The sequence below is a fragment of the Cebus imitator genome, unplaced genomic scaffold (genome assembly GCF_001604975.1).
Source record: "Cebus imitator isolate Cc_AM_T3 unplaced genomic scaffold, Cebus_imitator-1.0 Scaffold143, whole genome shotgun sequence".
In the NCBI taxonomy this organism is placed as follows: Eukaryota; Metazoa; Chordata; class Mammalia; order Primates; family Cebidae; genus Cebus; species Cebus imitator.
In genome coordinates, this window is record NW_016107458.1 from 1,153,690 (window position 1) to 1,169,312 (window position 15,623).

The following is a 15,623-nucleotide window of genomic DNA, read 5'->3' on the forward strand; positions in this document are numbered from 1 at the left end:
TCATAGGCTAAGTTAATCAAGGGAACCTGAGAGCAAAGCTAATATTTTAGTAAAAAAAATACTGTTCTTAATTTCTGAAGAATTGAGTTCCTTCCAGTTTATACATTAGGCCCAGGAGGCAGCAAAATTTACAGAAATGGTGAAATCTTACTAAAGATAACTTACAGTGGAATATTTCAAATGGAAAACAATGCACTGAAGTGCATTTTAAAAAAGGAACTATTTTCCTTTGTGTTGTGGCTTGGCCCCCAGGGCTATAGTATGGAAGCAGGGTCACTAAAGCAACTTGAGGAGAAAGAACCCAGAAGCCTGGCATGCTGGCAAAAGTGTAGGAATTTTACCAGAGTCTTGTCCCTCTTCTCTGTGCAAACCAGTTGAACGACTGGTAAAAATAACTGTTTATATCCTCTGCAAAGTCTTAATTAATGGGAGAAATGAATTCTGAGGCTAGCCTTAAGCTTTAGCAAGTCTGATGTATTTTGTGCTATGAATTTGTTTTTCTGTGTAGGGGTGCCTTAGGATTGAACATGGGTTTAGTACCCCATAAGCTCACTGCTGAAGACAGCCCAGCAAGCTGGTCCATAGCAAACTTTCTGCAGGTCCTTGAAACAAACAAAAAACCTGAATGAGGTCTCCATCTTGTATTATATTCTTGGTAGCTTGGCTTTTAACTGTGCTGTGGTAAATCCTCTTTGTCTCTGCTGTCTAGGGAACAAGAATTTTAGGGTTCATGTTACAGTTAGCTCTACATATTATATTCAGTAGTTAGAAACCTTTGTAACCTCAAAATTAACTACTCTAGACTCCTTCTGGGACGGGCAGCAGATACTGCCAGGTGCTGTAGCTCAATAGCTAGACTTTTGTCTTTTCACAGTTGTGGCCTGGGTTAGATGTTGGCTTAGGGAATGAGTCCTTTGGATTGATATCTGTACGACTTTACCATTTGTAAAGGTCTCTTTCCCTCCATGAACATCGTCTAGTTTCCCTTCTTAAATCTTCCTTTCTCTGAGCTAACTTTAAAGATTCTAGATTTTATAAAAACTGCTTACCACCTATTTGAAAATACTTCACACACTCATAGTTAAGTCATAACCTTACTTGATGCTTGTCGGTTTCACCTGAGAGGTAACTTTTGGTAAAGATTAAAAGCCAGAAATATTGGCTGTGGCTAAGCTTTGGTAATAAGAAATTTAAAAGTACTTCTTTTTTTGAAAAAAAAAAAAAAAAAAAAAAGAAGTAGAAGAAGAAGAAGGGAGTACTGTGGTAAAAACTCAGCTTAACGTGGATATCAGCTTAATTGAAACTCAGCTTAATTAAAAGCTCTAGGTATGTTTAAAAGGCCTTTATGTCTGTTCTCTCTGTTGATCTTGTTTTGCTGGAAAAAAAGGTTTTTTCTTCTTAATTGACTTCATTATTTTTCTCCCTTTTGTCTTCCCATTATTAATGCACACATGAGAGGATCTATGATAACTTCTGATAGCCTGAGACTCCTTGGGAAAACAGAGAAGCCTGCACTGACCCCATTTTGAAAAAGCAAAATATGCATTTTTCCTCATGGAACTCAAATAATTAAAAGTGGATAAATCCCTCTCATAATCTGTTTTGCCTTCCAGCTGTGCCTGTTTATTAGGCTTTAGAAACTGTTTGTTTTCCTAGTAGTTTCTTGAAGGGCTCAATGCTAAAGCCAGTAATCCAATTAAGAAACTTAGAAACTGTTAAATGAAAAATCTTGCAACTGCTGGATCTTCTTCTCTCTGTCTGTAGTAATATATGTCATGTGTGTATAAGGTTTATATAAAAGAGCTCTAATTAATTGGCTTAAACAAAAATAAGTGCTAAAATCAAATATTCTGAAAAAAATAAAACCTCTAATGCCTTTTCATGTAACTTTAGTCACTTGTGAAATAAAAACATCTTTAAAGATTATTGGGAAAATAAAAACATTTGGTCTAAGTTATGCAGTCAGGTATTAAATGGTTTGCTCAGTGCTTTAAGGTCATAGACTTCTTCTTTGACTTTAAAAAATTGTTTAATTTATTTTTGGAGAATTAGATTTAAATAAGGCCTGGGGACATGTGGAATTAGTCATGACCCCAGCTATGGAAAGCAGATTATAAAGAAAAGAGATTTTATATAAGAAAGGATCTTGAATGGCAAATTCTGGTTCTAAAGTAAAATAACCAGTTATTTAAAAAGAGGGATGTTTAGGACAAGTCAGAACATCCAAGCATGTTGTAGATTGTCTGTGTACATCATAAAAATTCATGAAAGAAAATGTATGTACCAAACTAAACACTTCTAAGAGTTACTATTATAATGTGTAATTGAAACTACAAAACATAGTTTTACATGCACGGTTTTTAAGGGAGGTGAAATATATTTTTGGTAAAAGTTGATAAGAATGCACAGGAATGTAAATTTCTGCCTAGTTCAGAGGTTTAAAAGACTGTTTTAAGTTGATAAGATAAAGCTAAAGGTTTGAGAAAGTTATAGAAGGTGTGTAAAAAATTAATCTTGGAACAAGAAATTCTCTGTGGACATTGGGTGACATTAAAGGGGTATTTTTAATTTTTTTAATAAATTGAACATTGGAATAAAAACACAACAGCTTTTTTTTTTTAGAGCACTGATCTGCTCTTTCACTAAAACTATAAAAGTTTACAAAAGGTCTATGAGAATCTCAACCTTATTTTCAATGAAATCAACCAATGAAGATTAATAATTTGTCTACAAGGTTTGATTAAAAATTGGGGTTGACATTACTAGAACACTAATGCGATGGTGAAATTTGGCTTTCTCTCTTGAAGATGATTTCTATGTAATATTAAAAGATAATGAAAGATTTTTGTTTGCCTTTTTAATAAATTACTTTAAAAAGAAGGGAAAGATGGGACAGATTGTTGAGAAAGCTAAGTCTTCTCTCTGTCAATCAGTAAAGCTTTTTGCCATTTGGAAATTTTTGAGTCATTATTTTAGCCAAATGAATGAATTACGGTTATCTGGAATTCTGTTTCATAATATCAAGTGTTTCAAACCTTTAACATATTTGATAGGCTTCTCAAAATCAGATTTCATCTTCAAAATTGTTTTTTCTAACCCATAACTTTGAGATGCTACAGATGGTCCCTGAAACATTCAAAAGAGAGGTAAGCAGGATTATTTGACGTGTTAGTTATGTGGGAAGAATTGCCAAAATTTAAAATAATGTTTAATCTTAGGGTTATATTTTAGCTAATGATATGAATGTATGTTCCCAAATTGAGTGGTATTTCTAAAAATTCTAAATGTGTCTTAGTAAATACTATCAATGATAATTAAGGTTATTATATTAAGTATTGTAGGTAGAAGTAATAACCAAATTTTCTTGTCAACTGTATCTTTATGATTATTTAATTACCACTGTTAATTGTATAATGCTGATGCCGTTTCTGAAAACTTCACAAGCCAACAAAATTCTAGAATATGATGTCTTTTAGGAGGTTCATGAAAGGACGGAAAGGACTTTGAAAAGCACTCTTGAATACAGCTTTCTAATAACTTTAAATTCATATCATTTGGACTGGGTAATAATTTCTGAAACTTTAATGAAAAGACCATGTAGTTAATAAAACTGTGAATCTAGGTAGGACAAAAACAAATTGAATATCAAGAAAATACTTGCTAGATTTTAGTGTTAAACCAGCTGATACTAAAATTGTTCACATATAAAATTTGAATGAACTCCATGGTCTAAGTCAAATTACCTGTCATAACCCATTAGTTTTCAGTATATACACCTAAATTTGAAAAACAACTGTATGCAAAAGGACAGAAATCCAATGTTAAGCATGTACTCTCAGAGAACCAGGATAGCCACCTTGTTCTTCCTGACTCCTTAAAGCCTTTGTTATTAAAGGTTCTGCATTTCATGACTCATCATGGAAAAGATAAAATGATCTAAATTAAATACATACTGGTGTGGTGACTTATAACTTGCTAAATTAGTTTATACAATGTTTGGTTTGTTAAATCCGTATTCCTGGGAAGATAATCAAAGCTTCAAGTACATTCAACTACCTGATGGGCCATTTAAACATCTACAAAGGAATTTCATTCAACTGTCACTTTCAATGCATGTTTTCTGGTTTAATAAAAGCTTTCCCATGCAAGAGGACTGATGCTATAACAGTAGGTTATTATGCTACACTGTATTTTAACCATGTAAAGAAAGCTTTTCGTGATTAACTGAAAGAGGACAATCCACTTCCTCACAATCTAGAACACAAGGACTGGATCTTCTTAGAACATCAGAGAAAGAGCATCTTTTCCATCCATACTACAGGAAAATTTGGGGGTCTTGAATTTTAGGTTTGTAATCTCATAACTGAGAAGGGTCTCTCCATAACTTTGTAACTGTAACCTTTAAGGTAAAGCTAACCAGGAAAGTTTCTCCCTAGAAGAAGATGGCATTCTCAGGCAGTGTTTTCCAAAATAACAGATTAAGACTTCTCTACTATCATGAGACTCTTACTTTTGAATATTTTTCCCTTGGTTATACGTTTACGAACAATAGAAGTCAAAAGAGGATCTGTTATGTCCACTTATGGGATATACTTTAATTTGTAAAGAAGGATTTTGTAGTCAGCCTTGTACATAGATAAACGCATACCTTCAAAATGAAGACCTAATGCAGGTGATAAATTTTAGTTGTGCATATGTTGCCTCATAGCCAGTTAGAAAGAGAACATTGGTTCATTCCTCTTAACCCACATCACAGGTTAAAGAGAACATTTCCAGGCCTTCACTTTTCTGAAAGGCATCATTTATTAGGCCCTTTTTCCATGGTTTGAATTAAAAGAGGCAATGGTAAGAAATGTGTTCATCATGGTAGGCCCTAGAGCAGAGTATACCACAAAGGCTATGGTTACACAACAGACTTTAAATTACTTTGTAAAAGTTATGATAATGGTAGAATTAGATAAATAGAGAAATATCTGTACAGCTGCTGGCACTTGTGCCCTATAAAGAAATACACTGGGTACTATAGAAATTCAGTTGTAGGGATTAACAAAAAGACCACTTAGTTAAGTGAATAGACTCTGCAGCTCATTGTTTGATCTATTTGGTTTTAGGTGGTTTGATATATGAGGACCCTGAATAAGGAGAATATTCCAAACTCTTGGTATTAGTCTCCCGATAGTGACAATGGTAGCCTCTCTGGTGCACTGTATTCAGTCTATGGTTTTAAATATTTGCAAGCAGCCATCTCTAGAACGTCAAATGGTCTCTCTTCACCTGGAATGACAAAAGCTGAAAATAATGTGTAACCATGAGGACACTGTAACCTAACTGAGAGTAGCAATAAAGCCCTAAGCTTGGGTCACACTTTCACCTTAAGAAAGAACTTGACCAAGAAGGGTAAATTTTTTTTTTAACAAAATTATGGGAGGCCTTTGTTTTGTACTGAGCTCTTGCACTACACTCAAACATGAAACAAAGCCAAATTAGAATCACTAGCACTAAATATTACATAATCAAACTAAGACTTTAAGGAAACACACAGATCCTAGAACACACCAGGTTTTGTTTTTCTCCTGACGTTTGCAACAGTGACATCACTGACAAAGTTTTGGTCAGTCTTTCAAAACTGAGAACATGACCAAAAGGGGAGAATTGTTTAAGCAAACAAAATATAGCCTGAGAAGGACTTTATACTCCTATATTTGAGTCCTTGTGGATGAACTGCAACCTAGCTTAATAGGCAGACAAGAATGAAAGCCTAACTTAGGAGTTTACACCTGTAACAAGAGCTGAGATTTGGACAATGCCAACTGCCATATTTCAACCACTCATAGACCCATAAGTGTTCAAACTGTGTTCAAAAAATACCAACACCAAATTTTTTACATTTGTACTTAGCAGAGGTTCCCTTTTCTTGCAAGCAAAATTATCATTTTTTAATACACAACTAGATTTTAAGATATGGCAAAACACAACCATCTACAGTCTCAAGTCAAAAGGATGGTTCAGTACTTTTAACTCTTATATTTGTGTGTTTTAACATACATATAAAATAGATTAGTATAGTGAGATCTGCATATAGTTAATACAAAGTAGGTACAAGTAAAGAATGTTGTTATTTATTTATAAAATACATGTATAAAATAAAACATTTTAAGTTCAGGGCACAGAGAAGAAAAAATAATAACACATTAAAGAATAAAGTGGTGGTGCAAGTTTAAAAAAATTACATTTCCTCAGAAATTCTTTAATAACTGTTGACTGTTTTTCTTATGAAAGGTTTTGTATGGTTTTCTTAATGCTATTCTTTACTGTTTATGTTTGTGGTCTTGTATCCCTACTGATATTCTGTGTCTTTTGAAAATAGGGCATGTAGTTTATCCTTCTGAGTTTAAGATAAACGTTTAGATGTTTTTACCACCACTAGTAACTGAATACAGAACAGTTGTTGCAATGCAGTACAAACAACCTAAAACTCTTACTGGCTCACAAGAACAGAGGTTTAATTCTAGATCCCACTGTACATTTGTTCTGTGTGAATAGTGATTTTGTTCCACGCAGATGTTGCCTAAGACAGAAGTTGTACATGGGAAACCTTCTACAGGCTCTTTTCCTTCATAAGTAACATTTGCTACTGACTCTCACATTTCATTAAATTAATCAAGACAAATGGCCAGATGTGGTGTCAATGTGTCTACAAAGTACAATTTACTCATATCAAGGAAAATAGAGAAAAATAAGGATTTTGAGAAAAATACAATCTACCACAAATTATATTAGCTGAAATCAATATCTTAATTCCTCCAATTTGCAGAGAATCTATTAGAAATGCAAGTAGCTACATATATGTAAATATCTATCACAAAATTTGACATACTGTGGATACTCAATAAAGTTATTTTCTCTTCTACATTTACTATTATAAAATAATTCACCTTCCAATCAGGGCTTTCTACTTTTGTGTCTTCCTCATTCTTTCTGCCTGTTGCCATCCGTGTAAGAAAGAATTTGCTTCTCCTTGCCTTTGCCATTATTGTGAGGCTTCTCCAGCCACTTGGAAATGTAAGTCCAGTTAAACCACTTTCTTTTGTAAACTGCCCAGTCTCAAATATGTCTTTATCAGCAGTATAAAAATAAACTAATACAGTAAATTGCTACGAGCAAAGTGGGGCATTGCTGAAAAGATACCTGAAAATGGGGAAATGACTTTGGAACTGGGTAACAGGCAGAGGTTGGAACAGTTTGGAAGGCTCAGAAAAATACAGGAAAATGCAGGAAAGTTTGGAACTTCCTAGAGACTTGTTGAATGGCTTTGACAAAAAATACTGATAATAACATGGACAATGAAATTCAGGCTGAGGTGGTCTCAGATGGAGATGAGTAACTTGTTGGGAACTGGAGCAAAGGTGACTCTTGTTATGTTTCAGCAAAGAGACTGGCAGAATTTTGGCCCCTTCCTGGAGATTTATGGGGCTTTTAACTTGAGAGAGCTCATTTAGGCTATCTGGGAGAAGTAGCAAAGCATTCAAGAGGTGACTTGGGTACTTTTAAAGGCATTCAGTATTCTAAGAGAAGCAGCGCATAAAAGTTTGAAAAATTTGCAGCCTGACAATGTGATAGAAAAGATTCCATTTTCTGAAGAGAAATTCAAGCCAGCTACAGATATTTGAATAAGTAACAAGGAGCTAAATATTAATCCCCAAGACAATGGGGAAAATGTCTCCAAGGCATGTCAGAGACTTTTGTGGCATCCTCTCCCATGATAGACCTGGAGGTTTAGTAGGAAAAAATGGTTTTGTGGACAGGGGCCAGGGTCCCCATGCTGTATGCTGTCCAGGGACTTGTGGACTTGTGTCTCAGCCACTCCAGCTATGGCTGAAAGGGGCTAATGTAGAGCTTGGGCTGTGACTTCAGAGGGTACAAGCTCCAGGCCTTGGTAGCTTCCATGTCATGTTAAGCCTGTGGGTGCACAGAAGTCAAGAATTAGGGTTTGGAAACTTTGTCTAGATTTCAGAACATATATGGAAACATCTGGCTGCCCAGACAGAAGTTTGCTGCAGGAGCAGGACCCTCATACAGCACCTCTGCTAGGGCAATGCAGAAAGGAAATGTGGAGTTGGAGTCCCCACACAGAGTTTCTACTGGGGCATCACGTAGTGGAGCTGTGAGAAGAGGGCCACCCTTATACAGACTCCAGAATGGTAGACACAGTGACAGCTTTCCCCGTGTGCCTGGAAAAGCTGCAGTCACTCAATACCAGTCCATGAAAGCAGCCAGGAGGGAAGCAGACTATACCCTGCAAAGCCACAGGGGTGGAGCTGCCCAAGACCATGGGAATCCACCTTTTGCATTAGCATGACCTGGATGTGAAACCTGGAGTCAAAGGAGATCATTTTAGAGCTTTAAAATTTGACTGCTGCACTGGATTTCCAACTTGCATGGTCCCTGTAACCTCCTTGTTTTGACCAATTTCTCCCATTTGGAATGGCTGTATTTACTCAATACCTTTACCTGAATCGTACTAGGAAGTAACTAGGAAGCAAGTAGCTTGCTTTTGATTTTACAGGCTCATAGGTAGAAGGGACTTGCCTTGTCTGACATGAGACTTTGGACTTTGGACTTTTGGGTTAATGCTGAAATGAGTTAAGACTTTGGGGGACTGTTGGGAAGGCATGATTGGTTTTAAAATGTGAGAACATGAGATGCGAGGGGACAGGGGTGGAATGATTGTTTGTCTCTGTGTCCCCACCAAAATCTAATGTTAATTTTACTCTCATAATTCCCATGTGTCAGGGGAGGGACCCAGTGGGACTAAATTAAATCATGGGGTGGTTTTCCCTATACTCTTCTCTTGGTAATGAATAAGTCTCACCAAGATCTGATGGTTTTATCAGGGGGTTCTGCTTTTGTGTCATTGTCATTCTCCCTTTGCCTGCTGCTATCCATGTAAAATGAGACTTGCTCCTCCTTGCCTTCTGCCATGATTTTGAGGCTTCCCCAGCCATGGGGAACCATAAGTCCATTCAACCTCTTTCTTTTGTAGATTGCCAAGTCTCAGGTATGTCTTTATTGGCAGCATGAAAATGAATGAATACAGCTGGTGTATAAAGAATGATAATATAATTTGTTTTCCAAGAGAAGTCCCTTCAAGTAAAAAGGGGTGCTGTCAATGATTACAACTGGAAAACAGACAGAAGCCAGGGAAGTCTAAGGCAAATTGGCAGGTGTAGTCACCCACTGCATAAGATGTGTTTGGTTAAAAAAAAAATCCCTTCAGCTGTGTTGAAAAATTCCTATGTAAATAAAAGCAGTGAACACTTCGAAAATGGATAATTTTGTATGGACTAAATATTGTAAACTACAAAGATTCTCAGAAGATGTGTATTCTAATGGTGTATCAGTTAATTCTCACACTGCTATGAAGAAATAACTGAGTTGGGTGATTTATAAAGGAAAGAGTTTTAATTAACTCACTGTTCTGCTTTGCTGGGTAGGTCTCAGGACACCTACAGTCACGGTAGAAGGCTCTTCACAGGGTGGCAGGATGAAGTGAGTGCTAGCAAGGAAAATAGCAGATACTTATAAAACCATCAGAGCTCATAAGACTCTTCCTTATCATAAACTGCATGGGGAAACCACCCCCATGATCAAATGACCCCACCTGGTCCTGCCTTTGACATGTGGGGAGTGTGAGGATAATGGAGATTACAATTCATGTGAGATTTTGTGTGGGGACACAGCCAAACCATAAAGCCTCAAACCCTCCCAAATCTCATGTCCTCACATTTCAGAACACAATCATGCCCTTTCAACAGTTCCACACATCTTACATCCTTTCAGCATTAACCCAAATGCCCAAGTCCAAAGTCTTATCTGAAACAAGGTAAGTCCCTTTTGCCTATGAGCTTGTAAAAATCAAAAATAAATTCATTACTTTCTAGATATAATGAGAATACAGACATTGCATAAATATGCCCATTCTAAATTGAAAAAATTGTCCAAAATGAAGGGGCTACACTCTCCATGCAAGTCTAAAACACAGTGGGGCAGTCAAATCTTAAAGTTTCAAAATATTCTCCTTTGATTCTATGTCTCACATATAGGTCACACTGATGCAAGAGGTGGGCCCCCAGGGTATTGGACAGCTTCACCTCTGTGGCTTTGCAGGGTATAATTCCCCTCCAGGCTGCTTTCACAGACTGGTGTTGAGTGTCTGTAGCTTTTCCAGGCACATGGTGCAGGTGTTGGTGAATCTACTATTCTGAGTTAGCAGGACTTTGGCCCTCTTCTCATGGCGCCACTAGATGATGCCCAAGTTGGGATTATCTGTGGGCACTGCTCCAGCAGAGGTTCTTCCTCAGGACCCCACCGCTGCAGAAAACTACCTGGACATCCAGGCATTTTCATACATTTTCTGAAATCTAGGAGGAGGTACTCAATTTCATTTCCCGACTTCTGTCAACCTGCAGACTCACCACCACCCGAAAGCCACCAAGTCTTGGGGCTTAAACCCTCTGAAGCAATGGCTTGAGCTGTTCATTGACCCCTTTCAGCCACTGCTGAAACTGGAGTAGCTGGGATGCAGGACACTATGTCCCAAGTCTGCACACAGCAGGGGGCCCTGGGCCTGGCCTGTGAAATCATTGTTTCCACTAGGCCTCCAGGTCTGTGATGGTAACATATAAATGAAAGAAGTTTAGTTGACTCACAGTTGGGCATTGCTTGGGAGGCCACAGGAAACTTACAATCATGGCAGCATGCAAAGGAGGGGTAGATACCTTCTTCATTTGGTGGCAGGACAGAGTAAGGGCAAGCAGGGGAAATGTCAGATGCTTATAAAACTATCAGATCTTGTGAGACTCACTCACTGTCATGAGAACAGCAATGGGAAAACTGCCCCCATGATCCAGTTACCTGCACCTGGCCCCACCCTTGACCCATGGGGATTATAGGAATTATAATTCAAGATAAGATTTTGGGTAGGGACACAGCCAAACCACATTAAATGGTTTGATAGTAGATAAGAAGTTCCAACATTGCCTAAGCGGGTTTGGATTACCTAGATTCCTACTGTACCCAAAATAATGAGACATCCAATTAAACTTCATAAATAGGATTCAAAACTAATAAATTGGAATAGAAATGCACACATTTCATTCCTAGTTGTTATTTAACTTTCAGTTCTCTAGGTGTTTAAATCAGGTAGTGGTACATTAGCTATATAATTATTGAGTCATAATTCAAAGCCCTAATGAATAATTTTTCTTACTGTCATGCTTGTTTTTCCTCAAATCAATAATTGTTTCAGCTGGGCATGGTGGCTCACACCTGTAATCCCAGCTCTTTGGAAGGCTGAGGCAGGCAGATCACCTAAGGTCAGGAGTTCGAGACTAGTCTGGCCACTATGGCAAAACCCCATTTCTACTAAAAATACAAAAATTAGCCAAGCAGGGTGGCAGATGCCTGTAGTCCCAGCTACTCAGGAGGCTGAGCCATGAGAATTTCTTGAACCTGAGAGGTAGAGGTAGGAGGGAACCGAGATTGAGCCACTGTACTCCATCCAGCCTGGGCAACAAAGAGATATTTCGTCTCCAAAAAAAAAAAAAAGAGTTTTTCATTTGTCCCTATAAATTCATTTTCTCTCTATTTTGGAATTGCTAAAATAAGTAATTAGCCATTTATAAATTATGATAATTTTTGTCTAAGATAATGATACAGAACTATTTATATGGCTTTTACTGGCAAATGTAAATTGTTGACATACCTCTCAAATTAAATACCACAAAATAGTGGTGGTATTCAATAACTATCCTAATATTTACAGATACCCAAAAGGCTTAATTTTAGTCCCAATGCTTCATTAGCACTGTGACAATGTATAAGTAAGTCACTTAAGATGTCTAGGCATAGGTATCTTGTTAATTTAACAGAAGATTAACAATATATTCAGTCTATACTAGTCATAATCATAGGAATTCTGTGCAACTACTTTAGTAATATTTTGGATGGAAGTCATGATGAATGAATAATAACCTATAACTTCTCTACAGATTTAACGGTTTTTACCAAAACTTCTCATTTTTATCTGATTTACTGATTTGGTATCTGAAAATACTTTTATTTAGACAGCATCTTGCTTAGAAAACCAGTGGATCAAAATATATGAAAATACCTGATGCTATGCAACTTGACTTTGCAACACTCAAACTAAAAATTGAAGTACTCTCCATAGTAATCTCTTGAGAATAGTAAGATATATGGTCATATTGATGAAGGGGATTCAATTATCAGTGACAGAAACTTGCACTGAAAATTAATATAAGTAAAATGAAGGGTATTGATCACTGTCAACTCACCAGGAGGGAACCAAAAGAGAAAAAAAATAGGTCAACATATTCGGAAAGATAATTGAAAAGTGGAACACAGTATCCGCTTGATAGTTTCGCATGTCAGTTATCACAGTTATCAAGCCATCAGAGGAAGCCAGAGAGAGCCAGGTAGCATTTAAATTAATGTGGAAATATAAGTTTAGGCATAGAAAAATATGTTTTCTTTTTATCACATCTATCAAATAATAGCATATGATGCTAAAATCTATCAACATAAAGCTCAAATTATTCTCCGTTAAAAATTATGATAGCGTTTTAAAAACTGTATGTGTATGTGTGTGTGTTTGTATATTCAACACCAGGGTGAGGCACAGAAATGAGAAAAGATATTTTGAAGAGGGTAAGAAAGGCACTTTTACATTAACCATCTCACCACTCCCCAAACCTCCACAGCCTAGTGCAAAGAGACGTACCTTCTGCACTGTGGAAGAGAGTGAAGTGATTATTCAGCTTTGCTACAGACTCTAGGACCAGCTCTGCCTCAGTGAACGCTGGCAACAAACTGTCCCTGTCAGACACAGTCTCCAAGCTAGTCCCAACAGCCTCAGGTTCCAGGCCTGCCTCTGTGCCAGATCAGCGCCCACAGCCCTAGGTTCCTGCATAGCCCCCGTGGATTCAGGACACAGGGCTACTATTGTAGACTCAGATTTCCAATCCCAACACCCACAGATCCAGGAAGCAATAAAGAAAACAATCTTATTTACAATCACATAAAAAATACTTAGGGATAAATCTAACCAAGAAGGTAAAATATTCAAACACATAAAACATGTAAAAGTATATAGCATTAATCAAAAATTGAAGATGACACAAATAAATGAAAGATATTCCATGTACAAGAATTGGAAGAAGTAATATTATTAAAATATCCATACTATCCAAAGCAATCTACATATTCAATGCAATCCCTATCAAAATACTTATGATATTTTTCACAGAAATAGAGGAAAAAATTATAAAATTATTATGAAACCAATAAGGATCTCGAAAGCAAAGAATCTCCAGTAAAAAAAAAACAAAGGTGAAGGTATGAAAGTATCTGATTTCAAAATATATGACAAGCTATAGTAAAGCACAATGGCACTACCATAAAAACATCCACATAGATTAATGAATCAAAATAGAGCGCCTAGAAATAAATTTGTGCATTTACAGTCAATTGATCTTTGACAAAGTTTTCAATAATATACAATGAGGAAAAGACATCTCTTGAATAGTGTCAGAAAAATTAGATATCCACATGTATAAGAATAAAATTGGATCTTTATTATAACACAGAGAGAAATAAACTCAAAATGAATGAGAGACACACGAGACCCAAAACTATAAAACTCCTGAAAGAAAACAGAGAAAAAGCTTCTTAACATTGATTTTTCAATAAGGCTCCAAAAGCAGAAGCACCTAAAACAGCAAATAAACAAGGGGGATTGCATCAAACAAAAAGCTTCTACACAGCAAAATACAATCAACGAAATGAAGAGACAAGTTACAGAATTGAGGAATACACTTGCAAAGCATATATCTAATAAAAAGTTAATATCTACAATATGCAAGGAATTCAAGCAACTCAATAGAAAGAAAAGAAATATCCTGATTTTAAAAAGGGCAAAACATTTGAATAGACATCTCCTAAAAGAAGACATACAACCAGCCAACAAACATATGAAAAAATGTTCAGCATCTCTAATTAAAATGAAAGTTAAAATCAGAATGAGATATTATCTCATACCTGATACAATGGCTGTAATCAAAAGACAAAAGATAACAAGTGTTGGCTTAAGATGTGAGAGAAAATGATCTTTGTACATTGTGGATGGGAATGTAAATTAGTATATACATTATAGAAATAATTAAAAATTGAACTATATAACTTATCAATGCCACTTCTGGCTACCTGTTCAAAGGAAATATATCAATATCTCAATGACATATCTGCACTTTCATGTTCATTACAGCATTACAATAGCCAAATGTGGAATCAGGATGTGTATGTCTGCTGGTAATAATAGGTAATGCACTGATATTGTTGGAAAGCAATGTTTTTACTGTTGTAAAGAAAAACTGGGGAGAAGCAAGGAAGTAATGCAGTGACACAATTTAATTAATCAGTATAAACTGATAATTTTAAAATGATTATGTTTATTTTTTAGTTTTGATACCAAATGGGTACCCAAATCAATAATAGCCAATTTGCAATGGACATGTGTAATGTGTATACCTGGAGTTTTGAACACGAACACCATTTTCTACTAAAAGGAAACAGGACTCCTTTGTGAGTTGGTTGATTCCAGGTTATGTAGAAAATACAAAGTAGTCTTGGAATGTAATGTTAGGTCTATAAACAAGAAAATATTTATAGCAAAAATAAACAACTCATTAGAAGAGATAGAAAACAAAATTTAAAACAGTACAGAAAAAAAAGAATGTATATGGGAAATCATAAAATGGAGACACATAAAAATAATGCAGGTACTAACCTGAAAGAATTCCGACTAGCTGAATGTGGAATAATTTGAACATCAAAAGAGATAACGACTGTACTGATTTTAAGCTTAAAACCAGTACTGAAGACACTGATTGAATAAATTATGGCACACTCAGACACTGAAGTACCATGCAACTCTGTATAAATAAGAGAAACCTTTATGGCTTTTAAGCTTAAAACCAGTATAGTCACTGCTATACAAAAGAAACGCAAGAACAAATCCACAGTGAAAATATTAAAAGGAGTTATTATTTTTTCTAAATAACCCAGCTAATAATATAGATTGAATTTCATGATTTTACCACCATTTTGCAGTTGATGATTTAGGAAAAGAATAAAACCATTCAGAGATTCTCAAAGTTACCCCACAGATTGGTTGCTAATTAAAATGGAAGAAAGATGATTTCATAATGGAGACAATAACTTAACCAAGCAATTAAACATAAATAATAGAATTAAATTGATACAAAATATTTTCTGTGTCTCTGATTGTAATTTACTGAAAAGGCAGGGTATCTCTATGCAGAACTTTGCTAAATATATTTAGACTGAATTTAGTAATAAGAAAACAATAATAGACCAGGCACAGTGGCCCATGCCTGTAATCCCAGAAGTTTGGGGAGCAGAGGCAGGAGGATCACTTGAGGCTAGGAGTTTGAGGGCAACATAGCAAGACCTTGTCTCTAAAAATATAAGAGAAAATTAGCTGAGTTTGGCGGTGTGCATCTATAGGTCCAGCTACTTAGAAG